This window comes from Lepidochelys olivacea, assembly GCF_965140295.1.
Source record: "Lepidochelys olivacea isolate rLepOli2 genome assembly, chromosome: 18".
Lineage (NCBI taxonomy): Eukaryota > Metazoa > Chordata > Testudines > Cheloniidae > Lepidochelys > Lepidochelys olivacea.
In genome coordinates, this window is record NC_140428.1 from 15941547 (window position 1) to 15965754 (window position 24208).

The window sequence follows — 24208 nt, forward strand, 5'->3', positions numbered from 1 at the left end:
AAAGAGTGAAATTCAACACCTCCACCCCCAAAATGAATGTATAGGCCATCAGGTGTGAACAAAGGCTCTGAGGAGTAGCTGGTTCCGACCCTATGCTTCTCTGGACGGAGAGGTGGTAACGGCAAGCCCAGGCTTGCTCTCCGCCCTGCTGTTGAGAGCTGAGGTCCCAAGAGGCAAGCCCACAGTGGGTGCTGAAGGATTCTCGGTCATTGAGCTGCTGTTAAGTAATTAGACTCAAGATCCGAAAAGATCAATTAGCAGAAAAAGAAGGTGCTTAAAGGGCTAAAACTCCAGCCACAACCCCCTGGTGAGTGTTAAACTTATAGATCCCTGGAGAGGAACAGCACTAAGATTAAGACTTGCAGAGCAAAGTTGCTGGGTGAGTGAAACCTCACTAAATCCTTTTCCATTTTACCAAAAAGGAACATGTTTGTAAGAAGCATTTGGCCTTTTGAAAAAAAATATCACATCAACTTGCTACAGCCCCCTGGCTTCACTGAACACGCTACCGATTAATCCTGAAAGCAAATGGAAGACAGGCTCCACAGAGAACCAGATCATTCTCATTTGAAAGCAGCTTGGACTGTGCTTTTATAGATTTTGAAAAGAAAATTGAAAGACAATTGTTAATGGGGAATTTCTAAAGGGCTCCTCGTCCACCCAGGTATCTTGAGCCACCAAAAGCCCTAGGAGAATGGCCCACTCCTCTAGACATCAACTTCCTGGGGCACATATAGACTGTGAAATGCTTTGGATCGATGCATAGAGTGATGGGGACTGGGAGCAACAACGTGGCTAATAGAGGGGTTCACAAACTGGGAGGAGTGTGGAACTGCTGACAATGGTGGGGAGATTGGGTGCGGCATGGGATTGATGGATGGGGCTGCAATGATGTGAAGACGGGTGCAGAGGGATGGAGCTGTGACATTTCACTCCATATTCTTTATGAAAATAAAGTCTGTGCCAGAAAAAGGGATAGAATCCAGTAAGTGCATCGTTGCAATTGATTACCCATTACAGCTTGCAGAATAACTCCTACCACAGTACATCTAAGGAAGATGAAAAGATTGCAATTCTTATCAATGACATAACTGAGATATACTCTATGCAAGATGGGTCTTGTAAGGGACCATTGGAAAGGTTCTGATTTACTGAATGTGATTATCCAATTCAGCATGTATCATTTCTGTATCTAAAGATAGAAATATGGACTAGGTAACAATTACAACCAGATGTGTATTGGGAAGACGCCCACCAGACGACAGGCCATCAAAGTTGATGAGCCATGAGGAAGGAACAACAAGACCAAGAAGATACTAATCTCTCTCCCTCCTAGGAGGCGTCCAGGGACATAACTGTGACACTACTAGGTCAGGTGATCTGGTCACCACCTGATACTAAACATTACCTGGGACTTCTTGTAACTTTCCACTGGAAGGGAAGGGGGGGAAGTTTGGGAAAAAAAGGATTCCCGCCTTATGTAAATCCTATTTAAGGGTGGGGAGGAAGGCAAACAGGACTCCTCCTCTCCATGGCCTGTCTGCCCAAAAAGAAAGACTGCTAAAGCCACCTAAAGGGAAGGCGGGGGGGAGTCCAGACTGAGACAGGGGTCCAGTCTGAAAAGAAATATAACTGGAACTCTGAACGACAGAAACTTTGCAACCTGCCTAAAATATCATTTAGGGTAAGAAATTACATTTTGTAACCTGTTTCTCAAGTATATTGAACTTAGCTTGCATACTTTGTTTTATTTGCTCACCAGTCTGCTTTGTTTTATCTGTTATTGCTTATATTCACTTAAAATTCACCCTTTTGTAATTAATAAACTTATTTCTTATTTATAATATAATCCAGTTTATGTAATTTCTAACTGGGGGGCGGGGCAAGAAGTTGTGCATATCTCCCTCCACATTGAGGGAGGGGATGAATTTCATAAAACCTTTGGGTTTGTACCCCTTAAAGGGAGTGGGCACCAGAGTGCTGGGGTGAGGCCATAAGGCTGAATCTTTCCAGACCGGATCTCTATCTCTCTGTGCAGCCCTGCCTGTATGCTTGGCTGGAAGAGGCTTGTGAGCCTACCCCAGCAAGGCCAGGTAAAGGGGACCCAGGTTGGCAGAATAGGCTGACTTGGTGGTACTCCAGCACATCAGTTGACACCCCAAAGGGCCTAAATCTGTCACAGGGACATCAAGAATGTCAGAGCAGAGGGCTGATGGCTGCAGGAGATTGGAAGCTGAGTGGGACCATGGGGCTGGGGACCGACAACGGTACATTTAGGAGCTAATTGTCATAATAACATCACCCAGTGACATGAGTGAAAACTGTACTTGGCAGATAAATGATGTCAAAGAAAAGAGTGACAACAATAAAATGCATTCAGTCCATCTGGGCTTGTGATCAAGAAGAGACTGATCATCCAGCCCTATTGGAACAGGAAGTCTGCGAGACCTATGGTCACGCTGTGCACTGATTTTTTCTAAAGCAGAAATCTCCATTCAAGTCAATGGGAAGCTTGGCTAAAAAAATCAACTGCATAATATAGTCCCCCAAGATCTATTGGTATAAGCTGAAGTCACTATACAGACTGGGCAGGGCAGAGGTGTGGGGGAAGAGATGGAAAACAAGAGAAGTTTGTCCACACAGCTGGGTCCATTGGCAGGTGTATCTTTGGATGAGGCACTTGGGTACAAATTGCAATTCTTAACTTACTAAAATGTCACACAGCTCAGGGTAAGTTCCATGAGCAGATCCAGTTCCTAGTTACTGTTGCTATAGCAACTGCCTCCTTGGTATCTATGAGTTCAGCACATCACATGAGGAGACAAGACAAGAGTAAGGATGGATGGGTCAGACAAATGACATTCCCCCCAGGGCGTTTTGAGGCTTTTCAGCTGCTTTCTTCCAGGGAGGTGCTGCACATCTGCAAATCCCACTGACTTTCCCGGGAGGTCCAAGTCTCAAGAGAAGGTTGTTTGCAGGTGCTGTTCTCTCCCCTCAGTGTCCATGCTTCCTTACACAGGTCTAGGTGGATGCTGGAACCACTTTCACACCACGGACTAGGAGGAGCTGCATACGGGTCCCTGCAGTCTCTCATGCCAATTTGCCCTCTGGGTCGCCTTCCAACAGTTTCTACTGCACGCTCAGTGGACTCCTTTAAAGGCTTTCAATGACTGGTCACATTATTACATGCATCACTTCACTGCTCCCGTGTGGGGTCTCAATCCTGCAAACCCTCCATCACAGGAGCAGTCTTGCTCATGCAATTAATGCCACTGGAGTCAACAGGGCTCCTCATGGTAGTGAGATCAAGCAGGATCGCCCGGAACCTTGGCTTGCTCTCTGGTCCCTCCCTATGATACACCACGGTTGGTGCATTTCTCATGAGTGCTTCTCCCTCTGTCTGGAAATCTCTCTCCCCTCCTAACATGTTGAGTCACAGGCCAGAAAGGACCATTGTGATCATCTAGTCTGACCGCCTGTATAACCCAGGCCAGAGAACTCCCCCACAATAATTCCTAGAGCAGGTCTTTTAGAAAAACACCCAATTGATTTAAAAGTTATCAGTGATGGAGAATCCACCACAACCCTTGGTAAATTGTTCCAATAAATTACCCTCAGTGTCAAAAATTTACACCTTACGTCCTGTCTGAATTTGTCTACCTTCAACTTCCAGCCATTGGATCGTGACACGCCTTTCTCTGAAGAGCCCATTATTAAATATTTGTTCTGCATGTAGCTACTTATAGACTATAATCAAGACACCCCTTAGCGTTCTCTTTGCTAAGTGAAATAGATTGCACTCTTTGAGTCTAGCACTAGAAGGCAGGTTTTCTAATCCTTTAATCATTCTCAGGGCTCTTCTCTGAACCGTCTCCCATTTATCAACATCCTTCTTGAACTGTGGGCACCAGAACTGGAGACAGTATCCAGCAGTGGTCGCACCAGTGCAAAACACAGAAGTAAAATAATCTCTCGACTCCTACTCGAGATTCCCCTGCTTATGCACCCCAGGATCACAGCAGCTCTTTTGGTCACAGGGTCACGCTGGGAGTTCATGTTCGGCCACAACCCTCACATCTTTTTCAGTCACTGCTTCTCAGGATAGAGTCCCCCATCCCGTACGTTTTCTCTTCAGCTCTCACTTGGAAACCGCTATTTTCGGTGTGGTCTGTGACGTTAAGACTCTAATACATACAAATGCAACGTATTGTGTAATATTTTATCAAAATCTTGCTAAACAGGCACATATTTCTTTTGTATTTTCTCTTCCCATCACTGATGATTACTAAAGGTATTTATATGTAAATAGAAGCTGTCTCCTCTAATCTGCCCGCTTGTATTTTTCTGACTTACTCAATGATGGTCCAGCCTATTATTTCTGGTACCAAACCAGATTCCATGGTAAGGGTCAGGGCCGGGATGCCGCTGGGTGCTTGGCCCGCTGAGACCACATTGATCGGACTAGTAAATTGAGCTGTCTTTTTGCTTTTTCTAATGAACCACTGATCATCTTAAAAGGTATGATCTCTCATGGGTACCGAGGGTACCAACTAATGCAGTGGACTAATAGAAAACTGGGAATCTTGTCCAGCCCTGGTGGACAGGTACCATCCCTGAGAGGAAGGAGCAGGTGGGGTGGGGGAGAAATCACTCTTCTGATTACATCTCTCTTCTCTTACATCTCTTATTTCAGACCTGAATTTCATAGTCATCTTCAGATTTCAAATGGTAAAAGATTTTAAAAATCAAATCCTATGAAGAATTGCATTTCAGTTCTAGAAGTTTGTAAGAGTGCAGGCTGCTAAAAATCACAGAGGAATTAAGAGGAGGAAAAAAGCAAGATAGCCTGATTTAACAGAGGATGCTACCTAATTTGTTCTATTTGAGGTCCACACTGCTGCTGTTGTAATGTTTTCTTGCATAGGTATATCTTACAGGCAGTAGGTCTAGAGGTGAGAAATTATTCCAGTCAGAGTGAATGATACAGTGAACAAACCTTACTCATATACACTCATCTTCCAACAAACTGCACCACAACTAACAAGCATTTCTCCAAGATGCAACTGCCCATACAATCAGCTAAACTGCACTTGCAAGACTATATGCAATAGCGCTCACAGGCAATTTCCAATAATATGCAAATGCTTAAGTCAGCTGTAATAAGAGGAGCTACAGCTGCTCAGTGAAGTTAAGTGGAGAAGATATTCAATTAACTTCATGGAGCTTTTGTAACGCATTTTGAATGTGGGTGTAGGAGCCATTTTAGATATAAGTGGCAGACGCATGGGATTCAAGTGGCCATTCAGACTTTGCTGGGAGATGGAGTCACAGCTGAGGAGAAAATATGGGTGTTTATTGAAGTTTTCCGTGTTTAATTTTTCTTCAATTTTTTTTCACCTACCATTAACAATTTAGGTGACATGCTGACTTTAGAGGGACACCATCAGCTTGTAAAGAATTACATCTGTCTGAAAGCCACCTTAGGAGGGAATCCTCAATCACCAACACTCCTAAGGGGGATGGAATCATCCATCTGCCATCCAAACTGGGAAACTCGAGACATGTGCTGTTTGCCTGGAGTTAGAATTCAGGATGTGATGGAGTGTCTTCCGAGACTGATCAAGCCCTCGGACCGCTACCCCTTCCGACTTCTCCACATGGGCATCAATGATACTGCCAAGAATGACCTTGAGCGAGACACTGAAGACTACGTGGTTCTGGGAAGAATGAAAAAGGAGTTTGAGGCACAAGTTGTGTTCTCATCCATCCTCTCTGTTGAAGGAAAAGGCCCAGGTAGGGATTATCCAATTATGGAATTAAATGCATGGTTGCACAGGTGGTGTCGGAGAGAGGGCTTTAGATTCTTTGACCATGCGATGTTGGTCCATGAAGAAGGATTGCTAGGAAGAGATGGGATCCACCTAACAAAGAGGGGGAAGAACATTTTCCCAGGCAGGCTTGCTAACCTAGTGAGAAGGGCTTTAAACTAGGTTTGCCAGGGGATGGAGACCTAAGCCCTGAGGTATGTGAAGAAGTGGGATACTGGGAGGAAACACAAGGAGGAGGGTGCAACAGGGGAGGCCTCCTGATTCATACTCAGAAAGTACTGCAATCGGCTAGTTATCTTAGATGCCTGTACACGAACGCAAGAAGCCTGGGAAACAAGCAGGAAGAATTGGAAGTCCTGGCACAGTCAAGGAACTATGATATGACTGGAATAACAGAGACTTGGTGGGGTAAGATCATACCTTGACTTTAACAAAGCTTTTTTGGTATGGTTTCTTTTGTATTTTCTCTTCCCATCACTGATGATTACTAAAGGTATTTATATGTAAATAGAAGCTGTCTCCTCTAATCTGCCCGCTTGTATTTTTCTGACTTACTCAGTGATGGTCCAGCCTATTATTTCTGGTACCAAACCGGATTCCATGGTAAGGGTCAGGGCCGGGATGCCGCTGGGTGCTTGGCCCGCTGAGACCACATTGCAGTATTGTTGCCAGCAAGTTAAAGAAGTATGGATTGGATGAGGTATGGATACTGGTTGGTAGCCGGTATCAAGCGGAGTGCCCTAGGGTTCAGTCGTGGGGCCAGTTTTGTTCAACATCTTCATTAATGATCTGGATGATGTGATGGATTGCACCCTCAGCAAGTTCATGGATGACACTAAGCTGGGGGGAAGAGGTAGATATGCTGGAGTGTAGGGTCCAGAGTGACCTAGACAGATTGGGCCAAAAGAAATCTGATGAGGTTCAACAAGGACAAGTGCAGAGTCCTGCACTTAGGACGGAAGAATCCCATGCACTGCTACAGGCTGGGGACTGACTGGCTAAGTGGCAGCTCTGCAGAAAACGACCTTGGGATTACAGTGGACGAGATGCTGGATACGAGTCAACGGTGTGCTCTTGTTACCAAGAAGGCCAACGGCATATTGGGCTGCATTAGTAGGAGCATTGCTATCAGACTGAGGGAAGTGATTATTCCCCTCTATTCAGCACTGGTGAGGCCACATCTGGAGTATTGCGTCCAGGTTTGGGCCCCCCACTACAGAAAGGATGTGGACAAATTGGAGAGAGTCCAGCGGAGGGCAACAAAAACGATTAGGGTACTGGGGAACATGACTTATGAGGAAAGGCTGAGGGAACTGGGCTTATATAGTCTGCAGAAGAGAAGAGTGAGGGGGGATTTGATAGCAGCCTTCAACTACCTGAAGGGGAGTTCCATAGAGGATGGAGCCAGGCTGTTCTCAGTGGTGGCTGATGACAGAACAAGGAGCAATGGTCTCAAATTGCAGTGGGGGAGGTCTAGGTTGGATATTAGGAAAAACTATTTCACTAGGAGGGTGGTGAAACACTGGAATGGGCTACCTAGGGAAGTGGTGGAATCTCCATCCTTAAAGGTTTTTAAGGCCTGGCTTGACAAAGCCCTGGCTGGGATGATTTAGTTGGGGATTGGTCCTGCTTTGAGCAGGGGTTATACTAGATGACCTCCTGAGCTCTCTTCCTACCCTAATCTTCTATGATTCTATGAAAATTTTGGATCTACTGTAGTTAGATGTAGCACCCAAAATCTCTACCACTAAAAGAATTTGGTAAAGATTTTTGTTTCCAAGCTCAGCTGAAGTACTTTTGGCATGTGACAAGAACTTCGTGTGTAGTCAGTTTCACTGATTCCCTGTATATTCAGGTAGTTATTTGCTGCCTTGCTGGAAGGCCCTTACAAAACAAGGGAGCAGAACATATTAAATATGAAAAAGAAGTAAGTAGTACAATAAATATTTAACCCAGACTTTGTAACAGGGGCTTTGTCAGAAGTGTGATTTGTTTAAAGATTTCTCTCTTTAATGAAAAAAATTCAAGTTAATTGCATCCTTTTAAAAAGTGTATTTCATAACTTGTTGGGGCGGAAAAGGTTGCTGTGACAAGGCACAAAGGGTTTCAGGACCAGTTAAATTTCCCTAGCAGTTGTCCCGGGCCACCGATCAGTAAGAAAATTGTTCAAACTCAAGAGTTCCAGCAGCGCCATACACCAATCTCTATTCCCCAGCAGCACCCTCCAGCATTCAGGATAAGCACTAGAAAGCATATATTAGGCAATGGACCTAATGTATCTGGACCGTCCAGGAGAGGGCTGGGCAGTGCGGACCACACGTTTTGGAAGAAAATCCGTTCAGCACATGCAAGAAACGCAAAGAAACTCACCTGGCTTCAGGTCTCCTCACATACCCCAAACTCAGACAAAACAAGGTTCTTCCACCAAAAGGTTGTGAAGTTTAATGAGACTTTTCACTGGGCTCCAGGGCAGAACTTCAGCAAGCCTGAGAGAGGAGCTTTAAATAGACTGAGGTCCAGTTACGATTTTTTGTAGAAATTATGCAACATTCGGTGATTGCAGCTGCGTTTCTCTTGGACTCTGGGTTGATTGGAAGCCAACATTCCAGGGCTACGCAGCTGCATACAGTAAAACCAAGATATATCTATCATTCTTGGGCTTTCCACAAAGCAGTGAGAAATGTATACATGGGTGTGTTTAAATGGAGTTTCTTCATGGAATACTACTCCCTCCCTTTGAAGCTTTTTAATTTATGGACTGTCTTGATTTTATAATTGTTATTATTACTCACTTTTTCCTTATCCTTACTTTGTCCCGGGCCTATCAGTCATTTTAATAACTGTTTACAAAATCTAAGGTCTTGCACAACATTTGCATGACTTATATCAAAGGACTCTTAAATCCAGGTTTTTATGGGTTCTATTCTGGAAGTCATGAAACCCAAGAAACAAAGGAAATGCACTCTCCAAAGCAGCAACATAAATTGATTAGTGACAGATTAGCCTCAGCAACTGTAGAGTTTGCATAAGCACTCCCAACTCTGAGTATTTACTTCAGCTGGTCACACTTGGTGGATCTATAAAACTAGAGTCAAACCCACAAATGTTTATAGCCAAGTGCAGCGTGCCGGGGGAGGGGGGGAGAGGGTGTCAAGAAAATAGTGGGAGGAAACAAGTGCAACTGACTAGAGGACACGCCCATTTCAAAGCCACTTTTGAGATTTCAAAATTTGTTTTCAGTCCAAACTATCAAAGCTTTTTGAACACGGTCACAAAAATGGAATGGTGACAAAACATCCGTTCTGGGTCCAAAGCCTGCACGTTTTGAGTCAGGAAGAAAGGGGCATACATGGGGCGAGGGCACTGGTGTGGGACATGGGAGACCAAATGCTTCCCAATATGGATCCTGTGGTACCCCGGTTGTTAGCTAAAGCTGCCCCTCCCTCCAGCATAAACACCAAAGGGATGGGGGAGGGAAGCTGCTGTTATACCATCTGCTCTCGCCTGGGGTGAAGCCTCCCTGGGATCCCCCTTGTGCTAGAACTCGTGTGTCAAAGAGGAAAATCCCCAGAGAAAACATTAGACACTCCTTTCTAGCCAGCCAGCCCTAGGAGGCTGTTTTGCAGGGGCTCCGCTCTGTTGGCAGTATGCCTGCATCCCCATTAGGCAGCTGGTTGGCAGGGAGATGGGGGCTGAGTTATGGTTCGGGTTTGAACCTGAACTGCACGGTTCCAGTCTTTTAGACAGTCAAGTTTTTTTTTTTTAAACTGTAACACGCCCACCCTCCAAAGTTGGTTTCATAACAACTTTAGCTTAGAAGAAGTTAACAAGGAGATTTTGGTCAGTGGAGAATGATCTACTGCAGATGAGGAGAAGCGTCCCTAGCAGACAGATCTTTGTACAGTCTCCTCTTCCATTAACAACGCTCTACCACGGAGAGCCAGCAGCATGTGAGGACTTGCTTCACCTAGGCCTGATGCTCCAGGGCCTCTCTTGCAGTCAGACTCTAAACAGCATACACATGCCGAGGAAGCAAGCCATCTCTGGCCAGGGACGCACTTCCAAGTCTGGGACACGTTCAGCTTAGGGGTAGAGGGGTGGGTGCACAGTGAAGGGCGGGAGGAAGGAAGATCATGGGAGTAGCCTCTGAGCAGGACCCAGCCGCACTGCAAACACCAAGTTGTCATGCTCCCTGTGCACAAAAGGGATTTTCATGCACGAGTCCTGGGCACCTCATCTGGGGCACAGAGAGCGAGTGCCAAGGGGATGGGGGGAGAAAGCATTTGCTGCACCATGTTAGAGGGTGTAGCAATGGCTGCTGCTCTGTGCACTCCACAGGACCCCTGCCTCCCTCTGTGCACAGGAGGGAGCTCCTTTGGGGGTGGAGCAGAGTTGTTTGCAGGATTCCTGCCTCATTTGTTGCAAAATTGGAAGGTACATATGAACAAGGCAGGGAATTGCAGGAAAAGAAAGGATGGTTTCACGGTTGAGGCAGTCAAATGCTTTAAGAGAATTTGGTTCTATTCTGCCTCTGCCATAGAGATCCTGTGTGATGCTGGACAAATCACTTAAGCCAAGTTTTTCAAAGGTGACCAGTAATTGGACGTGCCTCCTTTTCTGCACTTGAGACCCTGGAGTCAGATCTGCAGAAGTACTGAGCACATGCAAATGAAGTCAATGAGTGCTGTGCTTTGGACATACAAAGTACTATATAACGCTAAATACTTTGGAGAGTGGGGTGCTAGGCCTCTCAAATTGGGCATCCAAAATGAATGGATACTTTTGACTTTAATCTCTCTGTGCCATAGCTCTCCATCTGTAAAATGGGTACAAGGATAGCCCCTCACCTGACAGGCATGCTGCTAACATTAATTAATGCTGGTGAAGCACTCAGACACCGTAGTGATGAGCACCGTGGACGAGCCCATGAGGAAATTAATATTTCTGTCTTCAGCACTACGTTTCAATAGTGTACAGTAAATAAAGCCTGGGACCATACACTGAACAAGGATAAAATAAAATATTGAATTGTTCTTTTGTTGAGCACCATGCACTCTGTGCAGTGAACAGTAGGAAAGAAATAATATGATCATGTCATTAAAGATTACCCTAATGCATATGCACAAGGGGGCTGAAGTGAGGTTGCACAGGCTATTGTAATGCTGGTATTTCCTAACGTTTGAGGGCTTGACTTTAAATGTTAATAATGTTCTTTTAATGTAGCTTTTGGAGGAATTTTATTATAGTTCCAAATAAACTGCACAGAGGCTCTCTGGTTTGTTTTGCCTCCATGTTGGTCTGAAAATCCTCTAAAAGGCAGGAAATTACAACTGGTATTTCAAAATTTGGGGGTGTGAGTGGGAGATCCTCCAGGGCTCTCATCCTCATGCAAATATGTCCTGCTTCCCCACAGATTTTGATTGCCCAGCTACAGGCCTGAGTGACTGGCTGTGTGCGTTGGGGCAGTTGCTATGCTGGAAGACCAAGGGAGCAGTTCATGGTGCAAGGGTGGAGTTTGCGTACAGCTGGGGGCTCAGGGTGTGCACTGACATTGCTGTAATGAGTGATTTTTCAGGTTTTTCTTTGTGGGGGGGTCAGGAGGGTTGGGGGCCAATATTGATGTGAGTCTACTCTAAACTAAGGCTGAGCGTCACTGAGACTTTGCCAGACACCCGAGTGCAATTCATTCATCACACAGGAACCGGAAACACCTGTCAGGTATGCACAGCTGACCCAGTCACATCTCCAGCTCCCACTCTGTGCCAGGGCAGTGATTTGGGTTCTGTTTATGGACAACGCCGCTGGGGAGCAAGGATGTTTGGAAACTTCTTACAAACATGCAAGTCCAGGTTGTGTGGCAGCTCTTTCTGGTCTGTTTTTCTCAACTCATTTAAAAAAAAAAAGGCAGAAAACTGATGAACAGCTGGAGACACCAGACTTTCAGATCCATGCAGCACCTTGCTATCAACATTTCAAGTGTACCAAGTACTAAATCCTGTTCCTCCAAGCAGCTGGAACAAACATGGGGCAGAGATCCAGCAGCGGACAGCAGTTCCAGGTCGTAACAATCAGTACCGGTTAGAGTGCAGAAAATAAGTGTCCTGTATAAATAAATCAAGCTGGGATCACAGAACCTCAGTGGCCTCTAGTGGCTGTAGAATAAAGAGCCAAGAAAAGGAGGGCGAAAGCTCCAGCCCACGGCAAAGGTGTTGGAAAAGAGAAGCCGTCATATAGGTGGCTCAGCTCTGGAGTCAGGGGGTCGGGGGAAAGGATAGGCGGCACAGGGAAAGCCTCACAATCGCTGCATTTCCATTCAGACCCTCCAGATTTGTTCAATTCTTGTTATCCAGAAAAATCCGTCGGGCTGCAGCGGATCCTGCCACAGAACACACCCCCTGCCCTTGGGATGGGATGAGGAGAAAGTCCACAGCGCAATGGAGATGGACAATTTTGGTTTCTTGTTTAATGGTGGCAGTAGCATTTATTGGTGAGTGTTGGAAACTCCTCTGTAGTTAGGGGAGTTACAACAAGGATGAATTTGGCCTGGGTTCACCTCTCTTAAGGGATCAGATTGGAAAAAGAAAGGTCGTGGTACTCTTACAAGCTCCGCCCACCTGCATGAGATGTCACGTACAGTAGACAGTGCATATGCATATGTCTAGGCTCCTTGGGTTTGGCTGCCCCTTGGTGAGACTGATATGCCCCACTGGGCTTCTTGAGATTGGCTCCCCTTTTGGGCCCTTCAGATGCCCCATTGGGCTCTGCCAGGCTCCTCAATTTGGGAGTGTGGAACATTGGCTCTCCCAAGCCCACTCACTGGTGGTTCCAAAATGACGCATCTCACTGTCAATTTCATATCATCCTCATCCCTCTTTCTACCAGCTTTGAGCAGTGAAATAGTTAATAGCTTAAATGTCAACACTGTCATCACTGGAACTGTGTGAGCCCCTCGTAAGATGAACGGGGCCGCTCACACCTAGACTGAGAGCTATCCTTGCAGTCTGCAGAAGCAGCGGACAGGTAGGATGTTTTCAAGGCGTTTTCAGCACCACGATAGCTAGAGACGTTGGAGGTGTTTTTTCAACAGAAACTTAGATTCTGGAGAATAAGGTGACAGCGTGAAATAGGTGCCAGTTAACTGTAACCCTGCATGCCAGCTGAATAAGCCCTTCCTCCATTCATTCGCCACTGAACGGTGAGCGCGGTGTGTCCAGTCTGTGCTGACTGACTGCCCAGCCTCCCCCGCTCCCACCCCACATTTCAGAGATGTTATATGTTGATGACTGCAGTGCTGTAAAGGCAGGTGGCATTTCAGTGTGAACTCAGAACGCCCCCTTACTCATCACAGCTTGGTAAAGCTGGAGTCTGGACAGAAGATTCGATGGTGATGTCCATGCAGCAGCTGGGAGTGGTCATCCCCAGCTCAGGCAGACGTACACGTGTTAATTCAGATCGAATTAGTGCACTAGAATTAGCAGTGTGTCCACAGTGGCACAGGCTAGTTGCCTGAGTACAACCGTATCTATCGGACGTCCTAGGTACGTACTTGGGTGCTTAGCCCGAACGACGCCCATGTCACACTGCTAATCCTAACCCTAACATGTATACATAATCTTCCCAAGCTAGGAGCTACGCCTCCCAGCTGCAGTGTGGATGGGCCCTGTAAGTGACTCAGGACAGGAGATTTTCACCACTTGCAGTGCCGCCTTGGCCAGACTAGAACAAGGCTGTGCCTAGTTATAGGGTTCAGCTTTGATTCTAGGGGGCAGTCTATAATCCAGGTGCTTCGCTGAACTATCCAAGGCTCTAGTGTCTGCCAAACCGGGGCAGAAGTCTCACTACAAAAGGTTTTCTTCCCCTCCCCCCTGCCCCCCCCCGGCGGCTCTCCTGCTGGTCTTAGCTCATCTTAAGTGATCACTCTCCTTCCAGTGTGTATGGTAACACCCATTGTTTCATGTCCTCTGTGTATATAAATCTCCCCACTGTATTTTCGACTGCATGCACCCGATGAAGTGAGCTGTAGCTCACGAAAGCTTAGGCTCAAATAAATTGGTTAGTCTCTTAGGTGCCACAAGTCCTCCTTTTCTTCAAGAGATTAAGGCTCTCTCATGAGAGGTCTGGCACTTCTGATTCTAGTCCTATTTGTAAAGTCAGCCGGAAACACTGAACTAACTTTGCCCAGACTCTGCCTTCCTTGTTCTACTTTGTAGTTCCAGGTGGGACCAGAACTGGAATCCCTAACATGAAAAGTTCATTTCATGGGTGCCCATCTCAGACAAAATGCACTAGTGTAAAGGCCGACAGCAAAAACAAAAAAGAAAAAAAGAAATCAATAAAGTTATCAGAATGTATCAGGTGCTAAAGGCTTCAGTGAGAATTTGGTTATAAATGCAGGTGATGTTTTGTGGGAAGACATCTTATTTTATCGGAAATACAAATACTGTACACAATTCGTGCAACAAAGAGAATTTTTTCTACCCATCGTGGGAGTTTAGAGAGCACCTATCAGCAGAGCACGTAGGCACAGAATTGAGGAAGGCAGGTTGCAATTACCCACATTGGAAGTTGGCCAGGATACAAGGGCTGACACACCTGCAAAAAATGCCCTAGGATAAGGAAGCATTTCTAGCTTTATATTTCCAACCCAACCCTAACACAAGAGTTAAGATGCAGGGTTTGTTTGAATCCATTTAGAGCACAAAGTAAGATACATAAGAACCAGGACTCAGTAAGTCTGTCCCACCTCAGTGGAGGAGGGCACCAATCTCCACAAGGCCAGGCTGGCTAGAGTAGTTAGGATGGGGTTAAACTAATAGCAAAAGGGGAGAATAAAAATATGGAAGATATGAGCACTCAGTCAACACAAAATCAAGATGTCAAGAACAAAGTTAATCAAGGAACCGAAGGCCATGCAGAGTCTACATTTTTGTAGTTGCCAACACCCCAAGGCTAGGAGCCTGGGTTATAAACAAGAGGAATTGGAATAGCTCATTTCCGTGCATAAAATTCGATCTAGTTGGTATTACTGGAGCCTGATGGGATGACTTGCATAACTGGAATGTTAAAATCAATGGTTATAACCTCTTTAGGAAGGATTGAGTGGGCAAAAGGGCATGGGGGAGGGGAACTCTGTCAAAAATGGCCGCACCCTTTTCAGAATCACTGATAACTCAGAAGAAAATGATCTTGAACACTTCTGGATTAATGTTCTAACAGATAAAGCACCAGATAGGATATTAGTTGGGAGTCTACAGACCACCAAATCACATTAGGGAACAGGATGACTGGCTCCTTATGTACCTATCGAAAATGTGCAGGGGGGAAAAAAGCAATGTGACCACGGGGGTCTTAAATTTGAGTGACATGCTGGAGGTCAAATGTTGCCGGTACTAAAACATCCTTGGAATTTCTAAACATTATAGATGACAATTTCCTAACACAAAAAGTGCGGTAGCCAACCTGGGGGAATTCTATGTTAGACTTTGTCCTAACAGATAAAGAGAAACTGGTCACAGAACTAAAAAGGAATGCTAGCTTAGGTACAAATGATTGTAACTTGATCACATTTATAATGTGCAAGCCGAATAAATACATATATACTTGGTGCTTTAAAAGAGCCAATTTCACAAAGCTGAAAACAATTATGAGCCAAATCACCTGGGAAGAAGAATTTAATCAGAAGAAAATGTGAATGATAATTGGGAATTGTTTAAGAACTTACTAGATGCTCAAAAAGCCACAATCGCTCAGTAAAGAAAGAAGACTGCGCTAGTTAAAAAACTAACCTGGTTTAGAGGGGAAGTGAAGGCAGCTGTAAAAAATAATATATAACAAATGGAAGAATGGGAACACTGATAGTAATGAATATAAATCACAAGTTAGGAATTGAAGAAAACTGATAGGAGAAGCAAAAGGACACAAGTAGAAATCTATACTTATATTAGGAACAAAAGCAATCCTGACAATGATATTGGTCCATTACTAGATGGAAATGGTAGAATTAACAATAATAAGGTAGAAGCATTCAATAAATATTTTTGTTTTGTATTTGAGGAAACACAGATGACATAGTCTCATCATATGGTGATAACACTCCTTTCCTAATATCTCTGGATGGTGTTAAACAGCAGCTACTAAAGTTAGACATTTTTAAAATCAGCAGGTCCAGAGAACTTGCATCCAAGAGTTTCAAAAGAGCTGGCTGAGGAGCTCACTGGACTGCTTGTATTGATTTTCAAGAAGTCTTGGAGCACTGGGGAAGTTCCAGAAGACTGGAAGAAAGCTAATGTCATGCCAGTTTTTAAAAGGGCAGGGACAACTTTAGAGGGGTATAATGTTCCTTCAATCATCTGAGGCAGAAACAGACAGGTAGATTGGTAAGGAGAGGAACTGGGGGCTTCGGAGTCCCAGCATCTGAGTCCCATCTGTTAGTTTGGGGCTTAGGGTTTTGGTGCATAGTTGGTGTTTTAATAGGATGGAACTTGGCCTTGATAGGTCATTTTGTAATATTATAGTACCGTAGGCTTCCTGTTTCATTTTGCCTAAATCTTGGCCTGAAATCCTCTAAAATATGGGAAATTCCATCTGGTATTTCAAAACTTGGGGGCAGGACACCCTATCCCCCAGACTCCCCCCCCATCACGTAAATGTTTCCTGCCTTCCCACGGCTTCTCCCACAGTCTCCTTGCTTTTGACTGCCGTGCTACTGGCCTTAGTGATTGGTTGTGTGTCTTGTTGCTGTTTCTATGCTTGAAAGTCCAAGGGAGTTCATGGTGCACATATGGAGTTGAGTATATTTTGAGTGTTCAGCAATGTGAATGGATGACACTCTAATGGGTGTTATTTACAGCCTTTTAATTGTAACCTATTTTTTGTTTGGGGGAACATTATAGTATGCAAATCTTAACGTAAGTCTGAGCTTCACGACGACTCTGCTAGATTCCCTTGAGCCCATATAAATTTGTCACTGCCCTTCATGAATGATTCCTATCTGCCTAGTTTTCAAACCAAAATATTCCTGGTTGTGAACATGTCCTGTTGTAAGAGAGAGAGAATTCCATTTCACTAAAAGCTTTTGTCTTGTTTCACAGTATTTATCAATATCAGGACATCAACATTCAACCCACTGGGCATTACACATCAGAGCCTATTAGCACGCTCAGCAGCCTACAATTACTGATCATCACAAAGAAATTCCACCCAGAGGAAACAGATATAATCAAAACCCACTGGAGAGAACTGCCTTTATGAACTATACTGTGTCCTGCTCACAGTAGCCAGAGGATTTCTTCCCAATTGTCCAGGATCCTTAACCACACCCTTCCTTCAACCCTCGTGACTCCCAGTCTTACTAGCATTCTCTCCTCTTCCGTGCCCACTCAGCATCGTTCCTTCTTCCTAATCTCTCCCTATTTCTCCCAGTATCTGTCTCCATTCATCTCCACTGCTTCCAGTATTTCCCCCCATTCACTCCTGATTGCTGTCTATTGGTTCCAGTATCCTTTCCCCATCACTGTTGGTCTCATAGAATATCAGGGTTGGAAGGGACCTCAGGAGGTCATCTAGTCCGAAGCAGGACCAATCCCCAACTAAATCATCCCAGCCAGGGCTTTGTCAAGCCTGACCGTAAAAACCTCTAACCTCTTTCCATTCCTCACAGTCTCTTTCACATTTCACTTCTGATCTCTCTCCACAGCTCCAAGTATCTTTCTCCTTTCACCCCTGGACCCAATGTCCCCTCCTCATAGTGTGATGGGACTGGACTCAAATAAGAGAGACTGGATTCAAGAAAAGGACTGTTTCTCCTGATATGTTCACTTCGTGCAGGTCAGCCGCCCTGCATCTCTCCCATCTCCCTACCCTATGGAGGAAGGGAAGAGAGTGAACTTTGGTCTGGAAGAGGTAGCCACAGTGAGGCGTAGTGGGAAAAGGGGGACAGTGGCCAGTAACGAGGGTGAGGGACCATAACCAATGTCTTTTTATAATGAGTGTTCATCTATAATAGGCAGTGTTCCCTAATAGACTGAGCAAGGGACTGGAATCTGTAGACTCCTGAGTTCTAATCTTGGCTCTGCCACTTACTCCCCACTGTGGCCTGAGACAAATCACTTAATCTCTGTTTCTCCATCTGTGAAATGGGGGTGGGAAGGTTAGCAAATTAATGTTTAAGTGAGAACATGAGAAATGCTGTGATGTGTGGGGTTCTGACGGCTAACCTGTCCCGTGCCTTCCTTTACTATGTGTAAGGAAAAGGGGGATTCATGTCTGTTTTTTGCACAAGACCTTTAGGTCCTGTCTAGCCTGGAGGACTGTAGAAGGGCTAGGGAAATGACAGTGTCTTAACAGCAAAGAGAAAGTTTAGTAAGTGAGGTGAATGTGTGTGGGGGAGGGGGGATTTAGTCAGCCTGCTTAAAGCTTTTCTTTCTGTTAACATTTTATTAACTTCAATAATTAACATTTTGGAGAAAGGAAGCCATTGTCAAAGATTCATCTACCTTCCCCTCCCCTCAATTAAGGTGAGAACTAACAACATATATCCTACACGGACACCCACAGACACCGCAAGTCTTCCAGCAAAACCAGAATTCGTATTCCAGATATTTCATCGTAATAAACATGAGAAAACAAAACCACTCACCTGTCAGGCTCTTTTTGTACAGCAGAAAGAAGCAAAGGGAAAAGAAAAACAAACAAACAGAATTCCAGATTTTTTTAAAAGAAGCCCTTTGAAAGGTTGCCTTTTATATATTCTCACAAGTCTGTCCAAAGAGACAGCAATTCAGTACAGAATATGGAATGTGTCACATTTATTTCACACATACTTTATCTTGGGTTAATCACTGCAAATTAAAATTTCAGCAAATCAGCCCAAGCAGTTGATGGCCGTAGACTGTGCACGAAGGATTTGAGACTGATTGCTATAAAAAGATATTCTTCCTATCTGTGCAAATGTAGCAGAAACATTTTAACTGCAGTTTTAAAGGGACATTGCCAGTATGAATATTCTTAAAATTGACTTGTGCGTAAGCATTCCTCCCCCCCCGACCCCGCCACAATAGAACCTCCTTTTAAAAAAACCCTTAACTCTATACTTTGCATGTAACTTCCCTTTTGTAAAACAATAAGGATGTTATTATATTGGTTGTTTACACCTGTGTGACTACACTGGTGCAAAAACATCACCAAAAAAACCCCCAAAACCAAAAAAACCCCCAGAATAGCTAGGGCCTTAGTTGTTATTTATAAGAGTAGGTACATTTTCAGACAAATTAACTGTGTCCCAATAACCAGCTTTCCTGCAATGTGATCACATACTCACGTACTGCTCAGAGGATGGCTAATAGATCCATGGAGTAGCTGAAAGGACTTTGCTTCTCAGGTAATGAAGCAGCCCCAATAGGGAAAACAACCGTGCAAAAGACATTTATACTAGGGCTCAGTCCTGCTCCCTTTGAAATCAATGAGAGTTTCACCACGCTCTTCAATGGAAGCGGAATCAGGCCATATACATTGTGCATGGTGGCTCATTTTCCCTAGCGACGAGGAGCATATCCTACGACTGACCGACTGTCCCTTCCAGAGGGACTCAGGCAGGAAAAAGGGACTCCGTGTTAGGAAGGACTGACTGCTGTTTCTCTTTTCTTTCCACATCATGTAGTCACAGTGGAAGTGTACCCAATGTGTGGCAGTCACTCTCCATTTCATTCTACTCGCCTATAAATAGACCCCAAACCTGTATCCACTTTGCATTCAAGAGGGGAATCGCACGTTTATTTTTTATTCATTGAATGTCTCTGGGGCAGTTGCAGGAAGCCAGAGGGGTAGGTTTAAAAGAGAAGAGGGCAGTGATACAAATGAATGGACCTTCACATCCCTTCTTAAAACTCACCTCCGCTGTGATACTTAGGAGATGCTGTCGGCTATTAATAGGCTTATGTTACTGATACCTCATTCTCCGTTCCTCCTTGCTTCCTGCCACTATTTGTTTTGTCCAACAGCTACCTATAGTGTACGCCATTTTGGAAAGGGTCTGTCTTTTTCGTACAGCGCCTATTACAAAGGAGCCCTGATCCCAAATCCGAGTATTACCGTAGCACCTGGAGACAAGTAATAAAGGAAGTTACAAGTTATTATGGACTCAGTGGATCCCTTCGCCAAAAAGGTAGTTTTATCCCCGATAAGACTGAGCAACACCGGGCCTTGTGGATCCCAATGACGGATCCTTTTCCACACTGTCATAACCCTGATCTCAGAAAGCAATGTCTATATACACTGGACAGTCAAAATAAATATAAATAAGGACAACTGAGCAACAGAGATGGTCAGAAAATGGAATTTCCGTTCCACAGGAAATTCCAAACTTTCTACATGTTTTGTTCTCACTAAAAAACATTGAAGTCTTTTGATGTAAACGAAGCTGCATTTTCCAATAGAAACCTGTGAACTGGAAATTTTTCAGCCCCCTGTACTGAACAGGTTTCCTGGAGAAGAAATGCAAAGCGAGGTGAGAGTCCTCAAATCAAATCGCAGAGATTCATACTCTGACAGCGTGGCCAACTCTTGAGACTTTATCATGAATCTCACAATTTTTGGTGTTTCTTAAAGCCCCAACTCCTGGACTTGTGAGAATCTAAGTGTTCTTTAAAAATATAAATTTCTAACCCTTGTGGTTGCAGAGAAAAGCTGGAAAATACAAATCCTAAAGGCTTTATTTGTCCTCTGGTGCTGAAAAGATCCAGAAGGTGTTTTTTTTCAAAGTCAGTTTTTAAGCCAATCTTGTGATTCTGGGGCTGCCTAACAACTGAGGAATTAGACCAAGACCCTCAAACTCATGTCATATAGGATACTAACTAGCGATGGACACAACTTTTTATCCCTGGATCTGCTGCTCGCCTAGTGGAGAAAAGCTCTAAAGCCCACTAGGGACTTTGCTATTGATTTTACGTGGATAGCTCTCCGATACAAGTGAGATAAGCTAGATAACCAACCTCTGAGCCACACAACTCCCACTAACCAGTGCCTCTTGCTTTTCCAACTAGCAGAGCGCACACTGTTTGCATAAAGTTACTACCTCCTTTCTCCTCTGTATTATAAATAAATCATTTCGCAGTAAAATGCTGGCCTAGTTTAACATGCCCTAGTTTAGTGGGAAATGAATATATATTTCAGAGTGTGCTATATTCCAGCGCTCAGCAGAGAGGAATCTTGGAATCCGAGTTTTGAATAATTAACCTGTTTATCTTTCTTCTGGTTTTGCCCAAATTCCTTGAGCCCGGCGGAGAGGAATGTGTGCAGCCCCAGCGAAGACGAGCCTTCCTCTCTCAACGCAACACACTGACCTCGTTTTTATGTGGGTTATTCAAACTGCTAATTCCACTGCTGCTGCGGTCGCTGTGCAAGCAGGCGCTGTACTGTACCTACGAAGCATGGCCAAGGGATGAGGAGCTGGAGAGGTACCTGCTGCACCCAAGGCAGCTACCTTCCAAGCAAAGCAGATTGCAATCCATCCTGCCCACAGGGGGCATTCAGACACAGGCCCACCCAAGGGACATTTCTAGGCCCCCTGCAAAAGAAACGTTGGGCAATATTTTAACATATTTCCTAGCACATCCCCAAACAGGGACAGGAGCTCCCCAGATCTGTGGAGATGCTGCATGCTTGGTGCGCAGATCAGCAAACGTTGTAAGTAGGGATTCTGCAGTGCCATGGGTGAGAATGAGATAGCTGGTGTCTGCAAGGGAACATGGAGAGAAGGAAATTAGGGGTAATTCCCCACAGAAGGGGCAGGGGCATTGTGTCCAGGAACAGCACGGATCATACGTGTGCCACCAGAGCAGCGTGCAGCACCTGCTACCTCTTTCACCTATGCAACAGCAGTGGACAGCTGGCCTGCTGCATAAGCCTTGGTCCTGAGAATTCCACCCCAGATCTGCTGCACCGGATTGTAGTTTCACACAACCAAAATACTTTCACTCTGGCTTCTCTCCCTTTAAAGGGGGTGGGCCCAGAGACCAGATGAAAGCTCATACACCCCACCCCCCTGAAGTGCTGACACCTCTAGAGTGGACAGTGGCAGCCAGGCAGGCCACCAGTGAACAAGAGAAGGACGAAGATCCTGGCCAGGGACAGAAAAGCAAACCCTGTGTCCTCGAGGTGTTGAAGGTCCATGCTGAGCAGAAAGGAACTAAGGGCTCATCAGTTCATTGTAACCAAAAAGAAACCAGAGGATGAGGAAGGCTTTTAGCGGGGACATAGGCATTCCCAAGGCTGTGGATGCCTTCTCCAAAATGCACCAGTTTCAGCCTGGTCAGCACTGACACAGATTGTCAGCTGCCCACGTGAGATCAGTGCTTGGCTGAGACACAAAAGGTTGCTTCTCCTGCACTGGCTGGAAGGGGTCACCTCTAGTGGCCAGAGGAGAATTGATGTTTTATAACCTGTTCAGACACAGCCTCTCTGTGGAGACTGTCAAGAAGAGGGCCAATGGTGAGGTGCGGGGAAGAGGTCTAGTTCATAAATATGGCCATCTGCCCATTAAAACCACCAGCTCATTTCACATAGGCTACCAGACATCTGTCCAATGATTATAGGATATTGACCAGTATGAACCTGGCTTGGATCCTAGGCACCTGTAACCTAGAGGATGAAAGGATCCACACCTATGCGCCAGCCGATCTGGTGCCCTGATTGTCTGTTGCTGTGTGTTCATGTGTATAGGAGAAGGCTTATTTTTTATACCTGGTTACTATGCTGTGAGCACTGAGAATCTCCAAAGAACTAAAATACAGGCAGTGCTGCATAGATGTGTAGTGGAATTCACAGATGTGCCCTGACTTCAGTAATGTTCATGCTAGTATAAAAAAAAATCCACTGGTTTTGTTAAATATTAAACAGCAGCTGAAGCCCAGGGGGTGTTTAACTGTTCATTCCTGCCTCTTTTGAAGACGTTTTGCAGGGAAGCCGGTGTGACTCCTGGCCTGATCCCAAAGGAGACATGCAAGCTGGAGGGAAGAGGAGGTGTTCAGAGCATTTCCCTTGCCTGCTGTCTGGGCAGACTCCGGACAGCTGGGATTACCCGTGTGCAATTACTGCCAAGCGTGTGTGTGATGCAATCAGCACTTTAGTCTGCAGCTTGCAGTAACTTTGGAGTTGTTCCCCCTTGTTTGCCGAACTGGGTGGAGTGAGGTGGCTGAAAAGCTTTGGAGGAGACCCTTGCTGAGAGTAGTTCCATTAGAAAGGAGGCTCAGCCTGCACCCACTGCTTCAAAGTCATGCACCAGTAACATTTCCAGTTGCCCTCACTGTGCATTTATAAAGTGCATGTGGACACACACACACACACACGCGCACGCCTCTCCACCACAGCCAAGTTGCTGTAAGGAAATGCTTTGCAGTGCATATTACCAAAGTAGCAATTCTGCAAGTGCCACGAGGTATCAACTAAATTATCCCAATTCTCCTCCGATCTCAGTTATTTCCATAGCCATCAGCTGGCCTAACAAGGGAATTGAAGATCCTGAGTTACTGGACCACTCAGCAAATTATAGGAAAATAACTTGCGTGGCTTCACCTGACCTGTTACACGGATATTCAAACACAAGTGCATTGGTAAGTTACCATAGCAACTCCAGCATCACATGGTGCCAGTGTGTGCTCTACATACAGCACCTCAGAGAGAGAGAAACAGAGGGAGAAAAATATCACCAGGAGAACTTCATGTTTTAGCCGGTACGGTCCCTTTGGTTACGATATTCTTGCCGTGAGACTGAACTAGCAGGGCATGGCAGTCAGGATTATCCTATATCCAGCTATATCCTTATATCAGTGACATGATAACCCCGACTAGGATATGTCTCTGCTATGTCATCTGTCTCATGCTAATTGTACCATGGAGGCAGCCCTCTTGTGCCATACCTGGGTCAGGAGCATGTTTTATTAGGACATCCTAATCATATGGAGACAGCTGGGCCAGGATAGTCCTGGCACGATGGATTTCAGAGACAGATCCTGAATTTCACCAGATTTCAGTCGTGTTTGGCGCTTAGGGTGACCAGACAGCAAATATGAAAAATTGGGACAGGGGGTGGGAGGTAATAGGAGCCTATATAAGAAAAAGACCCAAAAATCGGGACTGTCCCTATAAAATCAGGACATTTGGTCACCCTATTGGAGCTAGGGTTTTTGTTTGGACCGTTACACAAATAGTGAGAAAACCAGACCCTGGTCAGCATGTTTAGATTATGGCCCATCCCAACGTGACAGCATTAGATCCATGGCACAAGAGCAAGGCCACATTAGTCACATATGACTAACATAACTGTAGCATTACCATTGCACAGTGGCTGAGCCATGGTCATTTTCAGCTGCCTGCTTCACTCTTCA

At 45.1% G+C, this 24208-nt stretch overlaps 1 long non-coding RNA gene across 1 annotated transcript in view; it reads right to left on the minus strand.

Annotated features, from left to right (window-relative positions):
- The window catches only part of LOC311533048, a 46336-nt gene extending 38022 nt beyond the window's left edge, over window positions 1-8314 (minus strand). Inside the window, exon 1 of the long non-coding RNA XR_014714495.1 lies at window positions 8199-8314. This is a non-coding gene — a long non-coding RNA (uncharacterized lncRNA). The remainder of the gene's footprint in view (window positions 1-8198) is intronic.
- Between the last annotated feature and the right edge of the window lie 15894 nt (window positions 8315-24208).